This window comes from Triticum dicoccoides, chromosome 5B (genome assembly GCF_002162155.2).
Source record: "Triticum dicoccoides isolate Atlit2015 ecotype Zavitan chromosome 5B, WEW_v2.0, whole genome shotgun sequence".
In the NCBI taxonomy this organism is placed as follows: Eukaryota; Viridiplantae; Streptophyta; class Magnoliopsida; order Poales; family Poaceae; genus Triticum; species Triticum dicoccoides.
In genome coordinates this window covers 645,705,528-645,722,645 of record NC_041389.1, presented here as the reverse complement: position 1 = coordinate 645,722,645, position 17,118 = coordinate 645,705,528, and positions in this window count along the sequence as shown.

Here is a 17,118-nt window from a genome sequence, read left to right as displayed (position 1 = left end):
GGGGGGGAGGGGCCAAGTGGGGAGGGGGAATGGGCCAGGGGGAATGGGCCAGGGGTTTTCCCTTCCCCCCCTTTTTTTGTCTTTCCTTTTTCTTTTATTATTTCTCTTTTCTGTTTTTAGTTTACTTAAAATGCCAAAGCATTTTACCAAAATTAGTGCACCCCACCATAATTAGGTTAGCTATTTTAGACAACCCCCGAACATTTTTAGTCTTTGTTTTGAAACCTTTTATCTTTGCTTTTGTTTTGATTTTTAATTCGAACCGGTTTCGAACTAACGCGAGTTTATCCACAGTAACCGAGGTGACGTGGCAACATTAGTGGGGATTACTGTAGCATAATTACCCGGGCGTCACAAATGATTTCCAGTCAATGCCGCTCAAAGCTTCAAATTGAGCCTCATCATCAATTAGCCCGGTCGGGTCAACTTCTGGGGCGAAGGTATGCTTACGAGTCGGAGGGATCAGGATGACTGCTTCATAGCGTGGAGTTGGGATCCTCTGATTCTCCGCGTCATAGCCCGGCTAATACTTGGTAAGGTCTGTGTCATTCCCAATCAAGGTGGCCACCAGGCGCACGCTCTTCACACAGGCGGCGAAGTCTTTCTGGTCAAAGGGGGTGCCGTCTTCATTCAGGCTGGGGTATCCAAGAGCGATGTCGGCCGGGTCTAGCTCCGGTAGAAATGCCTTGGCTCGGCTCAGAGCAGCTATAGCTCCGGCTCTTGCAGAAGCCCGTCTCAGCTCTTGGAAGCGTTAAGGAAGTACGGCAAGCCGCCTGAGTACGTCTGCCAGGTGAGTGGGAACCTCATTGGATAGAGCCACAACGGCTAAAGCACGCTGTGACCCGGTGTAGAGTTGCTCCACCAAGGTGTAAACAACCTTCAGCTTGGTCAGCATGTTCTGATTGAGATTGGAGCTTCTGGGGCCTGTATAACAAAGTCAGGTGAGCTGATAGCAATGGAGGGGCTTATAAGACATAAATGATGTAAACTTATTTAAGGCTTATAGAGTAACTTACCAAAGATTGTGGAGGCCATCTGCGATACATGGCGTTTTAAGCCGGAGAGTTCGGCGGTTCTTTCAGTAAGAGCAGCCTCCGCTTGTTCGGCCCGGCTGAGCAAGGCAGTCTTCTCATCGGCCCAGGCTTTTCTTTCTGTTTCCAATCTTTTCTTCAGTTTTTCTTGTGCAGAGACACTGAACTCAAACTTTGCATTGGCCTTCTGGGTCTCATTTTCCTGAGTCTTCAGGCGGGTCTTCAGATCAGAGATTTCCGACTCAAGTTTCTTGCAGGCAGCCTGTACAAGTTCCGGGTTACAGTTTGAGTGATTATCATGCAACATTAAAGTCCCAAGCACTTTGCAAGCAAAGACACTTAGCACTTGGGGGCTAATGTAGGCTGAGAAGCTTTATTTACAGTACCGGTTCATGAAAATAAGTCCCAAGCACTCTGCAGGCAAAGGTGCTTGGCACTTGGGGGCTAATGGGCAAAGTTGCTCAAATACTTGATTAAAACATAAGGTAAAAGACAGGTTCACCTAGGCCCTTGAGTTTTATCAGGTAAGCCAGTATTAAGTCTACAACATATTTTGTCATAAGTAATAGACTTGGGGGATAGCATGGTAAGGATGACTATGGAGTAAACAGGGGAATTATACCTCAGATTTTTGCTGTATCTACTTCACCATGTCAATTTCCAGGTCCCGGCTGTTGTGCACTTGACCAATATAGCCAGCAACAATATCTCCAATGCTCAAGTTAGCATAGTCAGTGATATCCAGTCTAGCCCTGTGGCGCTCCAGCAGTTCTTCCTTAGCAGAGCATCTATCCAGCACAGTGGGTCTTCCCGGCTCAACATATTCGGTCCGGGTAATCACCACATCCGGGTCATCGGCCAGTTGAGCTGGGCTGGGAATCTCCGGGTTGTCAGAACCCCCCATGGCTTGTTCTTCAGTTGGAGCGGTGGTTTCTGGAGATGGTGCAGACGGCGGCTCAGAGGCAGAGGCGTTGGGTTCAGTCAAGACCGGCTCTTCGACCGGGTTACTTTTCTTTTCCCTCTTGCTGAGCTTTGCTTGTGCACTGAAAGTCAAAAGGTTAGTGCAAAAACATGAGTAGGATAAGCACAAAATAAGCTGATCATCATTACCCGGGTGCGGTCTTGAAAGCCGGCAAGTTAGATTGCATGGAGTCACCGGAGGAAGGTGAAGTTTCCTGATAGTTTGAATCAGACGAATTAAGCGGTTGATGAGTGACACCCGCTAAAGGATGAAAAGGATATAAGTTGGAGATAACCTCGGTCCGGCGCTTCCTTGATGCTTCAGGTAAGCCGGAGGAGAGGTCTGCATCCTTGTTGGTCCGGGTGTGTCTCCGGCTCTCATGAATCTATCGCTTCAAAAGAAATTGAGGATCTTGATAAGCTAAAGGATGTGAAAATCTTACTTTCCGGGTTACTCTTCGGACTTTCAGCCTTGGCAAGGGCTCCGAGTCGGAGGAAAGTATAGTTACCTCTTCAGTCACCGGGTTACTGGCTCCGGTGTCTTCCTGCTGATAATCAGTGTCAATAAGGTGGCTAAGAACAAACAAAAAACAAAGAAGAGCATAAGAATCAAGGGCTACCTCTGACTTGGAGGTGTCATCTAGCTGAAGCAGGTCTGAGGCGCTAGGATTACTCCCCTTCTTGCGGGGAGCGGCTCTCCTGGCGGCTTTTTTAGCCTTCCTGGCTTTTTTAGCAGCCTCATGGTCATACCTGACCTTCCAGAACTTATCATTAGCCTGAAAAATACAACAAAGGTTTCTCGAAGTTAAGACGAAAATTATTAAAATGGAAAGTAAAGTGCCCAGATCAGTAGCTTACCGCCGGAGCCGGGTTAGCTTTGCAGAAGGGACTTAAGCCGGTCCTCCCGCAATCTGCTAAGCTCTCATTCAGAAGGGACTTGGTCATGTCATCAATGCCGTCTTCAGGTAAGTCGTTGGGGCTGTGCCAAAGAGGATCATCCTTCCGGCCCGTGTAATCACACATTATGCCGGGGCGGTGACTTAGAGGAATCACCCGCCAAGCAATCTAGACCCGGACCAGATCAACGCCATTAAGGCCGTTTCCCCAGAAGAGCTTTGATTTTGTTGATGGTGGGGATAAGTGGTTGACGCTCAGCTTGAGATAATTTGTCTGACAGGGGGTGGTTTGACTCCAGACGCAGGGCGCAAAAGCCGGGCAGAGGGTTCTCATCAGCCGGAGAAGTATCCTGGTAGTAGAACCATGTCTGATTCCAGTCCTTTTGGTGGCTTGGCGGCTCAGCATAAGGAAAGAGACAATCCCTCCGTCGTTGAATTGATATTCCACCAAGTTCCAAGCTAGGCCCGTTGGCGCATTCATTCTGGCGGTTCAGGTAAAATAACTCCCTAAAGAGTAGCAAGCTGGGTTCCTCTCCAAGGTATACCTCACAGAACACTTGAAAGTTACAAATGTTCGACACGGAATTGGGTCCAATGTCTTGAGGTCGCAGATCGAAAAAGTTCAGAACATCTCTGAAGAATTTTGAGCCAGGAGGAGCAAAGCCCCGGCTCATGTGGTCAGCAAATACAACAACCTCTCCGTCTTTTGGTTGAGGTCTCTCTTCGGACGGGTCAGGCGCACGGTAGGACATGACTTCCTTTTTGGGCAGGTAACCCGTTTTTACGAAGTCATCTAAGGTGCTGTCAGTAACGTTGGAACTCACCCAGTTGCACGTAATGGGTGCCTTGGGAGCCTTGGGCGGCATTGTGGAAGATGGAAGCCTAGGACAAAGGAAAATTTCTGGTTCAAATTTAAGCCGGAGTTTCAGTTCAGTATTCAGGACGGCGGTTTATGAAGGGGCCTAATGATATATGACTAATTGTGTCAGGTTATTTAAGCCGCCATGGGTATTATAAGCAATTTAAGTTATTTAACTCTATTATGAGTAAGCCGGAAATTTCACAAAGCATGGCTTCTTTTAAGCCGGCGATATGAGCCGCTATGGCTGCCAGATGCAGTTTTGTCTAAGAGGTGCATAAACAAGTTTCACAGATCGCAGGGATTATTTTGGATCAAACGATCGTCCAGAAAGGAAAAATTTCTAGACCTAAAAAGCTGATACGGAGAAGTTCATAAGCTCTAAACGAGATCTTTTTGCGGGCAAGAGGGATCTGCTAGCATAAGAATGGGTGAGAAACTACTACCGCGGGAGTTTTGTACCATTTTCGTATCAAAAGGAGCCGTGGTGGAGGAACTGTGAAGAACTTGAGATGAAACTACGAAGAACAAGGGAGAACGACAGAACCCTAATGCAAATCTACTGTATGGAGTGGCGAGGACTTACTGGCGCTAATGAGCCGCGGAGGTCGCCGCCGTTTCTCTGGACCAGTTCAGGGTGATGCAGCGGCCGAGGTTGAGGAAGACGAGAGGCGCGGCGGCGGCGGTGGAGCTCGGGCTCTGGAGCGTCAGAGGAGGAAGATGATGGAGGAGAAGAGTGACGAAGGCTTATGGGTCGGGCCTATTTATAAGGGACGGCTGGTAAGTGGGCGCAAGAAACAAGGAAGCCGAAGACGTGATTATCTTGCCGCAGAAACGCCTCGATTCTCGGGATGGTCATTAAGATAAGATCCGTTGGGATATGACAGAATAAAAAATGAATTTAATGGAAGATGACGTCATGGCGGGTTACCAAGAATCCAGAAGATGACGTCACGGCGGGTTATAACCTTCCCACAAGCAGAAGCTGGAAGATTTTCTCTTAAAGGTATTGAAGATTGACATGAACCGATTCAAATCAATCTGGGGCCTAATGTTGAGGATATAACCATTAGAGTCACCCGCCCAGGAGGGGCCGGATTACGTCATAATGATCATCACGTGAAGCCCAGTACCAAGCTTAAGAATGGCGGATCAATAATGGGCTTAAGACCCGGAGGCGGATTAAGGCCCGTAGTGATAAACCGCCGTTATGGCAAGACTTGTAATGTAAGGCAAGAGTAGTTAAGAGTCCGGGCCGGATACTGTTATAAGCCGGCCGGGACTCTGAGAGCCGCTGGGTGTCAACCTCTCTATATAAAGGGATGACCCGGCGGCGGTTCAGGTCGAAGACAACAGATCGATAATCAGGCATAGCAATTTAGCTCCCTGGTCGTCGAAACCCTAAGTAATACCATCTCAACTGGACGTAGGCTTTTACCTTCACCGTAAGGGGCCGAACCAGTATAATCCTCGTGTTCCTTGTCCCGCTTAACCCCTTTAAACTTGCTAGCTGCAATGGCTCCACGACTAAGTCCTTGCATGAGGGCATCTGTCGTGACAATCCGACGACAATTTCAGAATATTTCCTCATTCTAAGTTTTCAAATCCGTTCTCCGATTATTCTATATTCATGCCCTTTCGTTCGTCTCCATATTCTTCTGGTGTTTTGCTCTTTCATCAGTTTGCGATCTCTTTGTTCTCTTGTCTCTAGATTCCCTCGAGTATCTTTGCGCTCTACTAATTCTTTCCGGTGATTCATTCTCTTTTCGTCATTCGTTTCAATTCCTACGGTGGATCGTTCAAGATTCTTTCTGTTGTTATCATATGAATTCATTCGTTCTTTCCAGCCCTACCGGTGTGTTGAGGATATAGACCTTAGAGTCACCCGCCAGGAGGGGCCGGGTTACTCGCGTGGTCATTGCAAGAAGCCCAGAGCCAAGTTTGAAGACGATGGGCCAGAGATGGGCTGAGACCCGGATATGGCTTAAGGCCCGTAGTTACAATCATATTATGGTAGAACTTGTAGTGTAAGGCAAGTATAGTTGAGAGTCCGAGCTAGACACTCTTATGAGCCGGCCGGGACTCTAAGGGCTGCGGTGCGTCAACCTCCCTATATAAAGGGACGACCCGGCAGCGGTTTAAAGGCGACAACAATCTCATCGAGAGCCAGGCATAGCTGTTTAGCTCCCTGGTGATCGTAACCCTAATCAATATCACCTCAAACTGGACATAGGCTTTTACCTTCACCGTAAGGGGCCGAACCACTATAAACCCTCGTGTTCCTTGTCCCGCATAACCCCTTCAAGCTTCCTAGCTGCGATGGCTCCACGACTAAGTCCTAGCTCGAGGACATCTGCCGTGACAATTCCACGATAGTTGGCGCCCATCGTGGGGCCAGCGCACGGTGGATTTGAGTTCTTGAAGGGCAGCTTCGAAGGGCTCAAGGGATACGCTGTGGGACAGATGACCATGAGTCGTCGCAGCACGCTCTACATCGATGATGCAAACCGGGGCCCCGACGCCGGCTCAATTAAGTACGAGTACCGGGTCCCCTTCGGCGGAATTCACGTTTTCATTGGCAAGATTGGTGAGCTGGGCCCTGAGCCGGGTCTCTGCGCTGATCTCATCGAGACGGCTCAGCTTGTGCGACCCGCCCAAGCCCGGCCTGCCTTAAGGCATGCTTTTGTGGGGCGTATCCATGAAGGACTCTCCGATCAATCTAGATCTGGTAATGGGACGGCCGCCGGCTCTGACGGCGAGTCGGCCACCGATGAGTCAAACTCGTTGTACCAACTTCAAGATGGCAGGCTCATGGGTTGTTCCAATGGTGACAGTATTCCGGACCTTTTTGAGCCGCCAAGTCAGGTTGGAGTTTTTATGACTGGTGTGTAGCCTGTTCAGAACCCCGCTGCTGGAGCGGGAAACCCGGTGCCCTCTCTGGCTCAGGTGCTAATGGATCTCATGGACAAGATGACGACCCTGTTGACCACCACGGTTGACCCGGCGGATCAACCTCAGCATGATGCGGAGGTGGCGCAGTTAAAATTGGATCTGATAAAAGCTAAAGAGGATCTTGCAGCGGAAGGGATCAGGCTGGCTGCGGAGCGGGCGGCTCTCGATGCCCGGACTCAGCTGATTCAGGCGCAGTCCTTCCAACTCATGATGGATCAGAACGCAGCCAATGAGGTCATGAGAAGGAGGCATCAAAAGGCCCAGTCTCGACTCCCGCCGGTTTACGATCCACGCAACCTCTTCAACACGCCAGGTGCAGGGTCTAGTAACCCGCCAGGGGTCATAGCGCCCGGGTCTGGACCCCTCATTCAGCCACGAGTGATGGGGCCTCCCAAGGTGCCCCCTACCCCGCCTCAGTATGTGCCAATACCCCCTAGTCATTATAATAACCCGCTGGAGAACATGGTCGCTGCGGCAGCACGGCTGGCGGCTCTCCCAGTTGACGGTGATTCTCCGACGGCTATTGAAACCCGCCGGGTCAGGGAACTCCTGCAGACGGCACTGGCACAACAGGAGGCGTACTCCTACAGCCGGGATAGGATCCACTCGACCCCTCGTCCGGGGCAGAGCCCGAGTTATAGCCGGCACATGGTCTCAGCAACCGGCTCAAGTAACGTCCGACGCCATGACCCGCCCCCTGGCCATGGTCCGGCTCATAATGGAGCCTTTTATGCAGCAGACCAGGACAAATTGCGCCAAGAGGCGGAGCAAGTGCCTCAATTGACGGCTTACCAGACCCCCCCCCCCGGCTTATCCGACGACTTCCGTTGATGTGGGTATCCCTACCAGGACCGGGGGTGTCCCTTGTTTGGTGCCAGCTATCCATAATGAACGTCTACCTAAGGACTTCAAAGGCCCTAGGAAGGTACCTAACTACACAGCTGACTTACAGCTTGCAGCCTGGATTGAGAGTTATGAGATGGCTATGGAATTGCTGGAGGTCAGTGAGGCGGCCATGGCCAAGTATTTCACCATGATGTTAGATGGAACTGCCCGCACGTGGTTGAAAGGGCTACCACCGAATTCCATTGGGTCTTGGGCTGAGCTGAAAGCCCGGTTCATCCAAAACTTCAAAGATACCTGTAGGCAGTCCATGTCAATTGTGGATTTGACTAACTGTAAGCAGCAGGAGGGTGAATCCACGACCCATTGGGTTCGCCGGGTCAAGGAGATCATACATTCATCAGATAAGATGGATGCCGGCTCTGCAGTCTTAATGTTGGAACCGAACTGTCGCTTTGTGCCCCTAAAGATGAAACTCGGGCGGCTTAACCGCGACTGCACCGATATGGGTACACTAATGGCGGCTCTTGTCAAGTACGCCGATTCCGATGGTACCAAGGATCCCCCTTCAGATGATGAAAGGACAGGGAAGGGAAAGAAGAACGGCAATGGCCAGGGTCCTCACTTTAACCCGGGGAACCAAGGAGGAGGCAAGCGCAAGGCCGATGGCAGCCTAGAGTTTGTAGCCAACGCCAACTCCCAAGGTAATAACCAGCGACGCAAGGGGAGGCCCCCTCCCCGAGGCGGCGGGTCAGGTCCAACACTGGAGCAGCTATTGAATGAACCTTGTCCAAGGCATGGCTCTAGAGAGAAGCCAGCGACTCATCTGTGGAAGGATTGTGCGATCATGAAGGCCTTTAAGAATTACAATGACCCGGGCGGCGGTTCAGGCGCTGGCGGCTTTCATGGCCCTGGCGGCGGTTCAGGCGCTGGCGGCTTTCATGGCCCGGGCGGCGGCTCAAATTCTGGTCCTCAGAGTGGTCAAGGGGGCTTTAATCAGCAGTCTGGCCAGGGTCATCAACAGTAGCAGGGGGGTTATTAGACCAATCCAAAGCAGCTTAGCGGTGGACAGTATCATGTGTTTACCACTAGTTTGTGCAAGCGAGATCAGAAGCTTCACAAGAGGGATGTGAATGCGGTTGAGCCGGCGGTCCCACGCTACTTGCGGTGGTTTGAGCAGCCTATAGTGTGGAGTAGGGAGGATCACCCTCCCCGGGTGGATAACCCGGGCCACTTGGCCTTAGTGGTGGCTCCTCAAGTGGGAGGATATAAGTTCACAAAGGTGCTCATGGATGGAGGCAGCAGCATCAACATCCTCTATTATGAGACCTTTCGCCGTATGGGGTTGGTTGATAAGAACCTCAGCCAGTCAAACACCATCTTCCATGGTGTAGTACCTGGTAAGTCGGCTTATCCAGTTGGCAAGATCGAATTGGAAGTGGCCTTTGGTGACGAGAACAACTACACGGTGGAGAAATTGACCTTTGAGGTGGTCAAGATAAGAAGTCCATACCATGCTATATTTGGACGGCCGGCTTACGCCAAGTTCATGGCACGGCCGTGTTATGTGTACTTACAGCTCAAAATGCCGGGTCACAATGGGACTATTACGGTTCACGGCAGCCGGAAAGTGGCTCTAGAGTGTGAGGAAGGCGACGCGGCTTATGCAGAATCTGTGTGTGCTACAGAGGAGTTGAAGTTTTACAAAGACAATGTTGACCCAACAGATATGACCTCTTTGAAAAAGCCAACCACAGAACAAGAGCCGACAATGAAATTTAAGTCAGCTGATGAGACTAAACTTGTTGATTTTGTTCCAGGTGACTCATCTCAGCAGTTTAGCATCAGTGCAAATCTGGATCCAAAATAAGAAAGCGCGCTCATCGAGTTCATCCGTGAGAATAGGGACATCTTCGCGTGGAAACCTTCTGACATGCCAGGTGTACCTAGAGAACTCGCTAAGCATACTCTCAATGTTGATCCGAAATTTAAGCCGGTCAGACAGTTCCTTCGGCGGTTTAATGAGGAAAGGCGGAAAGCTATTGGTGAAGAAGTAGCCTGGCTCTTGGCGGCCGGGTTTATCATTGAAGTTTTTCACCCAGAGTGGTTGGCTAACCCGGTGCTCGTACTCAAGAAGAACGACACCTGGCGGATGTGTGTGGACTACACGGACTTGAACAAGGCGTGTCCGGCTGATCCTTTTACCCTCCCCCGTATTGATCAAATCATTGATGCGACGGCAGGTTGTGCACGTTTAAGTTTCTTGGATGCTTATTCTGGTTATCATCAGATCAAGATGGCAGTTAAGGACCAGGAGAAGATGGCGTTCATCACTCCCTTTGGAGCCTTTTGCTATGTGTCTATGCCCTTTGGACTCAAGTGTGCACAGGCGGCTTACCAGCGTTGTGTGCAGAACTGTCTTCATAAACAGATCGGACGCAATGTTCACGCTTACGTGGACGACATTGTGGTTAAATCCATCAAAGAGGAAACCCTGATAAATGATTTAAGGGAAACCTTTGATAATCTCCGGGTCTATAAGATGATGCTTAACCCGGCCAAGTGTGTCTTTGGTGTTCCTGCAGGCAAACTCTTGGGCTTCTTGGTTTCTGACAGAGGCATTGAGGCTAACCCGGAGAAGATCAAGGCCATCACCTCCCTGGCTAAGCCGGCGTTTATAAATGACGTTCAGCGCTTGGCGGGTCGCATCGCTGCGTTAAGCCGGTTTATAAGCCGTTTGGGTGAGAAGGCCATGCCCTTATATCAGTTGATGAAGAAAACTGATAACTTTGTCTGGAATGATGCAGCTAATACCGCCTTTGAGGATTTGAAGAAGCAGCTGGCAGAGCCCCCAGTCCTTGCGGCTCCGATTGATAAGGAGCCCTTACTACTGTATGTGGCGGCAAACGCACGAGCCGTCAGTGTGGATATTGTGGTGGAGCGCAAGGAGGAGGGTAAGGAGCATCCGGTTCAGCGGCCGGTTTATTATGTCAGCGAAGTACTCATTGAGTCCAAGCAGCGGTACCCGCATTGGCAGAAGCTGGTATATGGTGTGTTCATGGCAAGCCGGAAACTTAAGCATTATTTTCAGGGTCATCCCATCACTATGGTCAGCTCTGCCCCCCTTGGCGATATCATTCAAAACAGAGAGGCCACAGGGAGAATTGCTAAGTGGGCTATAGAACTTGGATCTCATGGTCTCAAATATGTGCCACGCACTGCTGTTAAATCTCAGGCCTTGGTGGATTTCATCAATGATTGGACAGAGTCACAAGTACCCAAGCAAAAGCCGGATAACACATATTGGACCATTCACTTTGATGGGTCCAGGCAGTTGGAGGGCTCGGGGGCTGGCGTTGTATTGGCCTCCCCTAAGGGTGACAAGTTCCATTATGTGCTATAGTTGATGTTCCCTTGCACTAACATGCGGCTGAGTACGAGGCCTTGCTCCACGGTCTTCGAATGGCTAAGGAGATGAGCTTGAGCTGGGTAAGGTGCTTTGGTGACTCAGACTTGGTGGCTCAACAAGTATCAGGAAAGTGGGATTCTAAGGATCCTCTCATGGCGGCTTATCGCCGCGAGGTTGATGCCATTGCTGGGCACTTTCAGGGCTACCAAGTGGAGCACATTGATCACAGGAAGAACGAGGCGGCTGATGCTCTAAGGCGGCTGGGCTCTCAGCGAAAGCCGGTGCCGCCTAACACTTTCTTGGACGTCCTGTATAACCCTTCAGTTAAGTTGCCTACAGAGGAAGATTTGGCTATCCCTGACCCGAAGGCACGATTGGTGGCGGCTCTTCATGTCATACCAGACTGGACAATGCCATATCTGGCTTATATAACCCGGGGAGAGTTGCCTGAGGATGAAACTTTGGCCTGGCAAATAACCCGGCGGGCTAAATCAATGATCGTTATCGATGGCGAGTTGCATCATCGCAGTGTTACAGGGGCATTTCAGCGTTGTGTCCTCCCTGAGGAAGGTCAAGAGATCTTGCGTGAGATCCATGAAGGGGATTGTGGCCATCATGCCGGCTCAAAATCCCTTGTGGCCAAGGCTTTCCGTCATGGTTTTTATTGGTTGACGGCTCATGCTGATGCAGAGGACTTGGTTAGTAAATGTGATGGTTGCCAAAGGTTCTCACGATGGGCTCACGTGCCGGCTCAGGAGTTGAGGATGATCCCAATCACTTGGCCCTTTGCGGTCTGGGGGCTTGATATGGTTGGGCCTTTTAAAAGGTCCAAGGATAAGAAGACCCACCTCCTGGTGGCAGTTGATAAATTCACAAAGTGGGTGGAAGTTGAGCCAGTTAGCAAGTGCGATGCAGCCACGGTGGTTCAATTTATGAAAAAGGTGATTTTCCGCTTTGGCTTTCCGCACAGCATTATAACTGACAATGGCACCAATCTTTTCAAAGGCGCCATGGAAGAGTTTTGTCAACGAGAGCATATCCGACTTGATGTTTCCTCAGTGGCTCATCATCAATCCAATGGTCAAGCTGAGAGAGCTAATCAGGAGATTCTGAAGGGCATCAAACCCCGGCTTTTGGTCCCTTTGCAGCGGACGCCGGGTTGTTGGGTGTAGGAGTTGCCCTCCGTCTTAAGGAGTATCAACACTACTCCTAACAGGTCTACAGGCTTCACACCTTTCTTCATGGTTTATGGAGCAGAAGGAGTCCTTCCTAGTGACATCCGTCACGACTCACCTCGCGTGGCAACTTACGTTGAGACGGATAATGAACAGGCGCGTCAAGATGCTCTTGACTTGTTGGACGAACAGCGTGATGTGGCAGCAGCCCGTTCAGTGATTTACCAACAAGACCTGCACCGTTATCATAGCCACCGGGTCAAATCCCGGGTCTTCCAGGAAGGCGACCTTGTGCTCCGGCTCATCCAGGATCAAACAGATGCACACAAGTTATCCCCACCTTGGGAAGGGCCCTTTGTGGTCAGCAAGAACTTGCACAACGGGTCATATTACCTCATTGACATTCGGGAGCACAAAGATTCACGTAAGTCGGAGGAAGAGACCCGTCGGCCGTGGAACATAGCTCAGCTTCGGCCTTACTACACTTGAACCACCGACTCTCGTGGTGTACATATTTCTCTTAGCCATGTATATATTATGATAAGCAATAAAGCAGGACCTCTGTCCTTTTTTCTCCTCCAAATATGCACGTGTTGTTTACATGATGACTTAAAGGAGGACCCGGCTTATGATCGTATTCGAATCTAGCCGTAAGCGGTAAAGTCACTTGGGGGCTTCCTGTTCAAACATGGGTCATATTCGAACCAAAGAGAACATAGCTGTCGATACCCATTTGATTGGCAAAGTGCCAAGCTCATTGGGAGGTTACCTTTGGTCATATTTGAATCATGGTTTACCCCCTCTGAGAACCAATGTGGATCGTATTCGAATCAGCGTCGTTAAACAATTCTAAAAGTCACTTGGGGGCTTCCTGTTCAAACATGGGTCGTATTCGAACCAAAGAGAACATAGCTGTCGGTACCCTCTTGATTGGCATCGCCACACCCACTGGGGGCTATATGATCGTATCCAAATCTTGGCTTAACCCCTTTGGGCCGGGTCTCTGGTCGTATTCGAACCGGAAGCCCCTAAAGTTCCGTTGCTTTATCACAAGTTTACTCTGATTATGTCAAGGTGTGTACGGCCGGGTCTCACTTTACCGGCTTAACTTTGGTTTACAGTGTTCATTGAACACCATGGGTGTCATTACGACAAGTAAATTGGAGTTAAGATACCAACCTTGTTACCCGGGTTATCTAAACCGGAAGTATGCTTACAGGCCGCTAGGTTTATTATTACGGCTGTGTTAAGGATATAATTGAGGACCAGTCTTTTTTAATTCATATTCCGGGTTATCTATCCAAAACACCTGATTCTCAGGGCGGTAAGCTGCCTTGGGACTTGTGATTTGCCTTTCTATGCAGGTTATTTAAAGGCACCTCTTTGAGGTTGAGAAAAACAAAGGGATGGTTATAACCTGGAGAAATATCAAAGAGACAACTTCAAAGGACTTTTGCATTCAATATGTGCATGATGGCACGGCAGAAATGAACTGTTGCACCTATTTTATTACAAAAACTCATCAAGTCTAAGACGGGTGGAACATTGTTTGGTAAACCGCCAGCCGAGTCACGATGCTCGCTGAGTTGAAGTCTCCGGCTCATTCCTGTCTTCTCCTCCGGCTGATCCCAACACCTGGAAGGTTGATGACTTCCAGTCGATGCCGCTGAGAGCTTCGAATTGGGCTTCCTCGTCAATTAACCCGGCCGGATCAATCTCCGGGGCGAAGGTGTGCTGACGAGCCGGAGGGATCAGTTTGAGGGCTTCATAGCGAGGGGTTGGAATCCTCTGATTCTCCGCATCATAACCCGGCTGGTACTTGGTCAGATCCGTGTCGTTCCCGATAAGGGTGGCCACCGGGCGTACAACCTTCACGCACGCTGCGAAGTCCTTCTGGTCGAAAGCTGAGCCGTCCTCCTTCAGACTTGGATAGCCAAGGGCGATGTCCGCCGGGTCTAACTCCGACAGGAATGCCTTGCCCCGGCTCATCGCGGCGATTGCTCCGGCTCTTGCAGAGGCCCGTCGCAGCTCTTGGATCCGCTGAGGCAGAATGGCGAGCCGGCGCAGGACTTCTGCTAGGTGAGTCGGCACCTCGTTGGATAGGGCCACCACAGCTAAGGCGCGCTGTGACCCGGTGTAGAGATGCTCCACTAGGGTGTACACGGCCTTTAGCTTGGTGACCACGCTCTGGTTGAGGTTGGCACTTCTGGGACCTGTTTAACAGAATCAGATAAGCCGGCGACAAGGATGAATCACGAGATGTAAACATTCAAACATGGATGAAAGCTGGTGAGGCGACTTACCGAAGATGGCGGCCACCATTTGGGAAACCTGGCGCTTTAGGACGGAGAGCTCGGCGGTCTTCTCAGAGAGAGCCTTCTCCGCCTGTTCCGCCCGGGTTACCAGTGCGGCCTTCTCTTCGGCCCAGGCTTTTCTCTCAGCATCAAACTCGGTCTTCAACTTTTCTTGCGTGGCAATGCTGGATACAAACTTGGCGTTTGCCTTCCGGGTCTCCATCTCCTGCATCTTCAGCCGGCTCTTGAGATCCGCAAGGTCCGCCTCTAGCTTCTTGCCCACAGCCTGTATAAATTTCCGGGTTATGGCATGAGCAGTTACTATGTAAGTCCCAAGCACTTTCCAAGCAAAGACACTTGGCACTTGGGGGCTAATGCATATTGAACGTATCTATCTACATACTGCCGGCTCAATTGAGTAAGCCGGAACCTAAGTCTACAACATATTCAAATCATAAGTTGTCGACTTGGGGGCTAGCATGGCAAAGGTAACTATGCAGTAAGTAAGAAGATAGCAGAAGGATACCTCAGATTTTTGCTGTATCTGGTTTACCATGGCGACCTCGGCGTCCCGGCTCTTGTGTACTTGGTTGATGTAGCCAGAGACAAGCTCTCCAATGCTCAGGTTGCTGTAGTTGGAGAGGTCCAGATTCGCCCGGTGGGGCTGCAGCAACTCCCCCTTAGCGGAGCACTTGGCCAACACGGTCGGTCTCCCCGGCTCAACAAACTCCGTCCGGGTGATTACCACGTCCGGATCGTCTGCTGGTGGAGCTGAGCCGGAGGCCTTCGGGTTAACCGAAGCTTCGGTCGTTGCCTTGGTAGTTGGGGCAGTGGCTTCAGGTGCTGTGTCCTTTGGAGTGGTAGCTTCAGGGGCGGAGGCAGCTGGTGGTTCTTGAACCATCACATCCGGCTCAGGCAAATCCGGCACTCCGGCTGATCTGGTCTTCTTTGCTCTTTTGGTGAGTTTTGCCTGGGCACTAAAAAGACAGAAGTGTTAAGCACACAAAGAGTAAGTACAGACAAAGATAATGTAAGATGGTTGTCATTACCCGGGCGCGGTCTTGAAAGTCGGAAGACTCGACTGCATAGAGTCGCCCGAAGAAGGGGAGGTCTCCTAATAATTGGAGTCAGAAGAATTGAGTGGCTGACGGATAACACCCGCCAACAGATGAAAAGGGTGCAAGTGAGAACAAACCTCAGTTCGATGCTTCCTTGTTGCGTCGGGTAACCCGGCGGAGAGATCGGTGTCCTTGTTGGTCCGGGTGTGACGCCGGCTTTCATGAACCTGTCGCTTCAAAATAAATTGAGGGTCTTGGTAAGCTAAAGGATGTGAAAAGCTTACTTTCCGGGTTACCCTTCGGACTTTCAGCTGTGGCAAGGGCTCCGAGTCGGAGGAAAGTGACATTACCTCTTCAACCACCGGGTTACTGGCGTCGGTGTCATCCTGTCAATGAGCAAGTGTTGATAAGGAAAACAGCAACAAATAACAAGTACAACAAGAATTTAAAGGCTTGGGGGTTACCTCTGACTCGGAGCTGTCGCTTAATTGCATTAGCTCCAAAGCAGTAGGCCTGCTTCCTTTTTTGCGAGGGGCGGCTTTCTTGGCGGCTTTCTTCGCCTTCCTGGCCTTCTTGGCCGCCTCATGGTCATATTTGACCCGCCAGAACTTATCATCAGCCTAAAAGATACAATGGTGAATTCTTACAACGGTTCAGATGAAGGTTATATGCAGAAAAGGAGAATAAATTAAAGTCAGCGGCTTACCGCTGGGGCTGGGTTGGTCTTGCAGAAGGGGGCTAACCCGGTCCTTCCGCAATCTGCCAGGCTCTCGTTTAAAAGAGCCTTGGTCTCTTCCTCCGCAATGTCTTCTGGAAGATCATTGCGACTGTGCCTCTGAGGGTCATCCTTTCGCCCGGTGTACTCACACATTAAGCCGGGGCGGCGGCTCAATGGGATCACCCGCCATGAGATCCAGACCCGGACCAGGTCGATTCCGTTCAGACCGTTGCCCAGGAGGGCCTTGATTTTATTGATAGTAGGAAGCAGAGGCTGGCGCTCTGCTGGAGTCAGCTTTTCCGACAGTGGGTGAGTCGGCTCTAGACGTGTTGGGCGAAAGCCGGGCAGCGGGCTTTCGTCAGCCGGGGACGTATCTTGGTAGTAGAACCAAGTCATGTTCCAGTCCTTGGGGTGGCTCGGCGGCTCTGCATAAGGGAACAGACAGTCCCTACGCCGCTGGATGGAAATGCCACCTAGCTCCAGACTTGGCCCGTTGGCGGACTCATTCTGGCGGTTTAAGTAAAAAAGCTCTCTGAAGAGCAGCAGACTAGGTTCTTCTCCTAGGTAAACTTCGTAGAAGACTTGAAAATTGCAGATGTTGGATACGGAGTTGGGTCCTATATCTTGAGGCCGCAAGTCGAAGAAGTTGAGCGCGTCCCTGAAAAACTTTGAGCCGGGCAGTGCGAAGCCTCGGCTCATATGATCTACGAAAATCACCACCTCCCCGTCCTTTGGTCGTGGTCTCTCTTCCGACGGGTCAGGGGCACGGTAGGACATGATTTCCTTCTTAGGCAAATATCCGGACTTAACAAAATTGGCTAGGGTCTCGTTGGTGACGTTGGACCTCATCCAGTTACAAGTGATGGGAGCCTTGGGAGGCATGGTGAAAGTTGGTGGTCTATGACAAAAAGGAAAAATGTCCG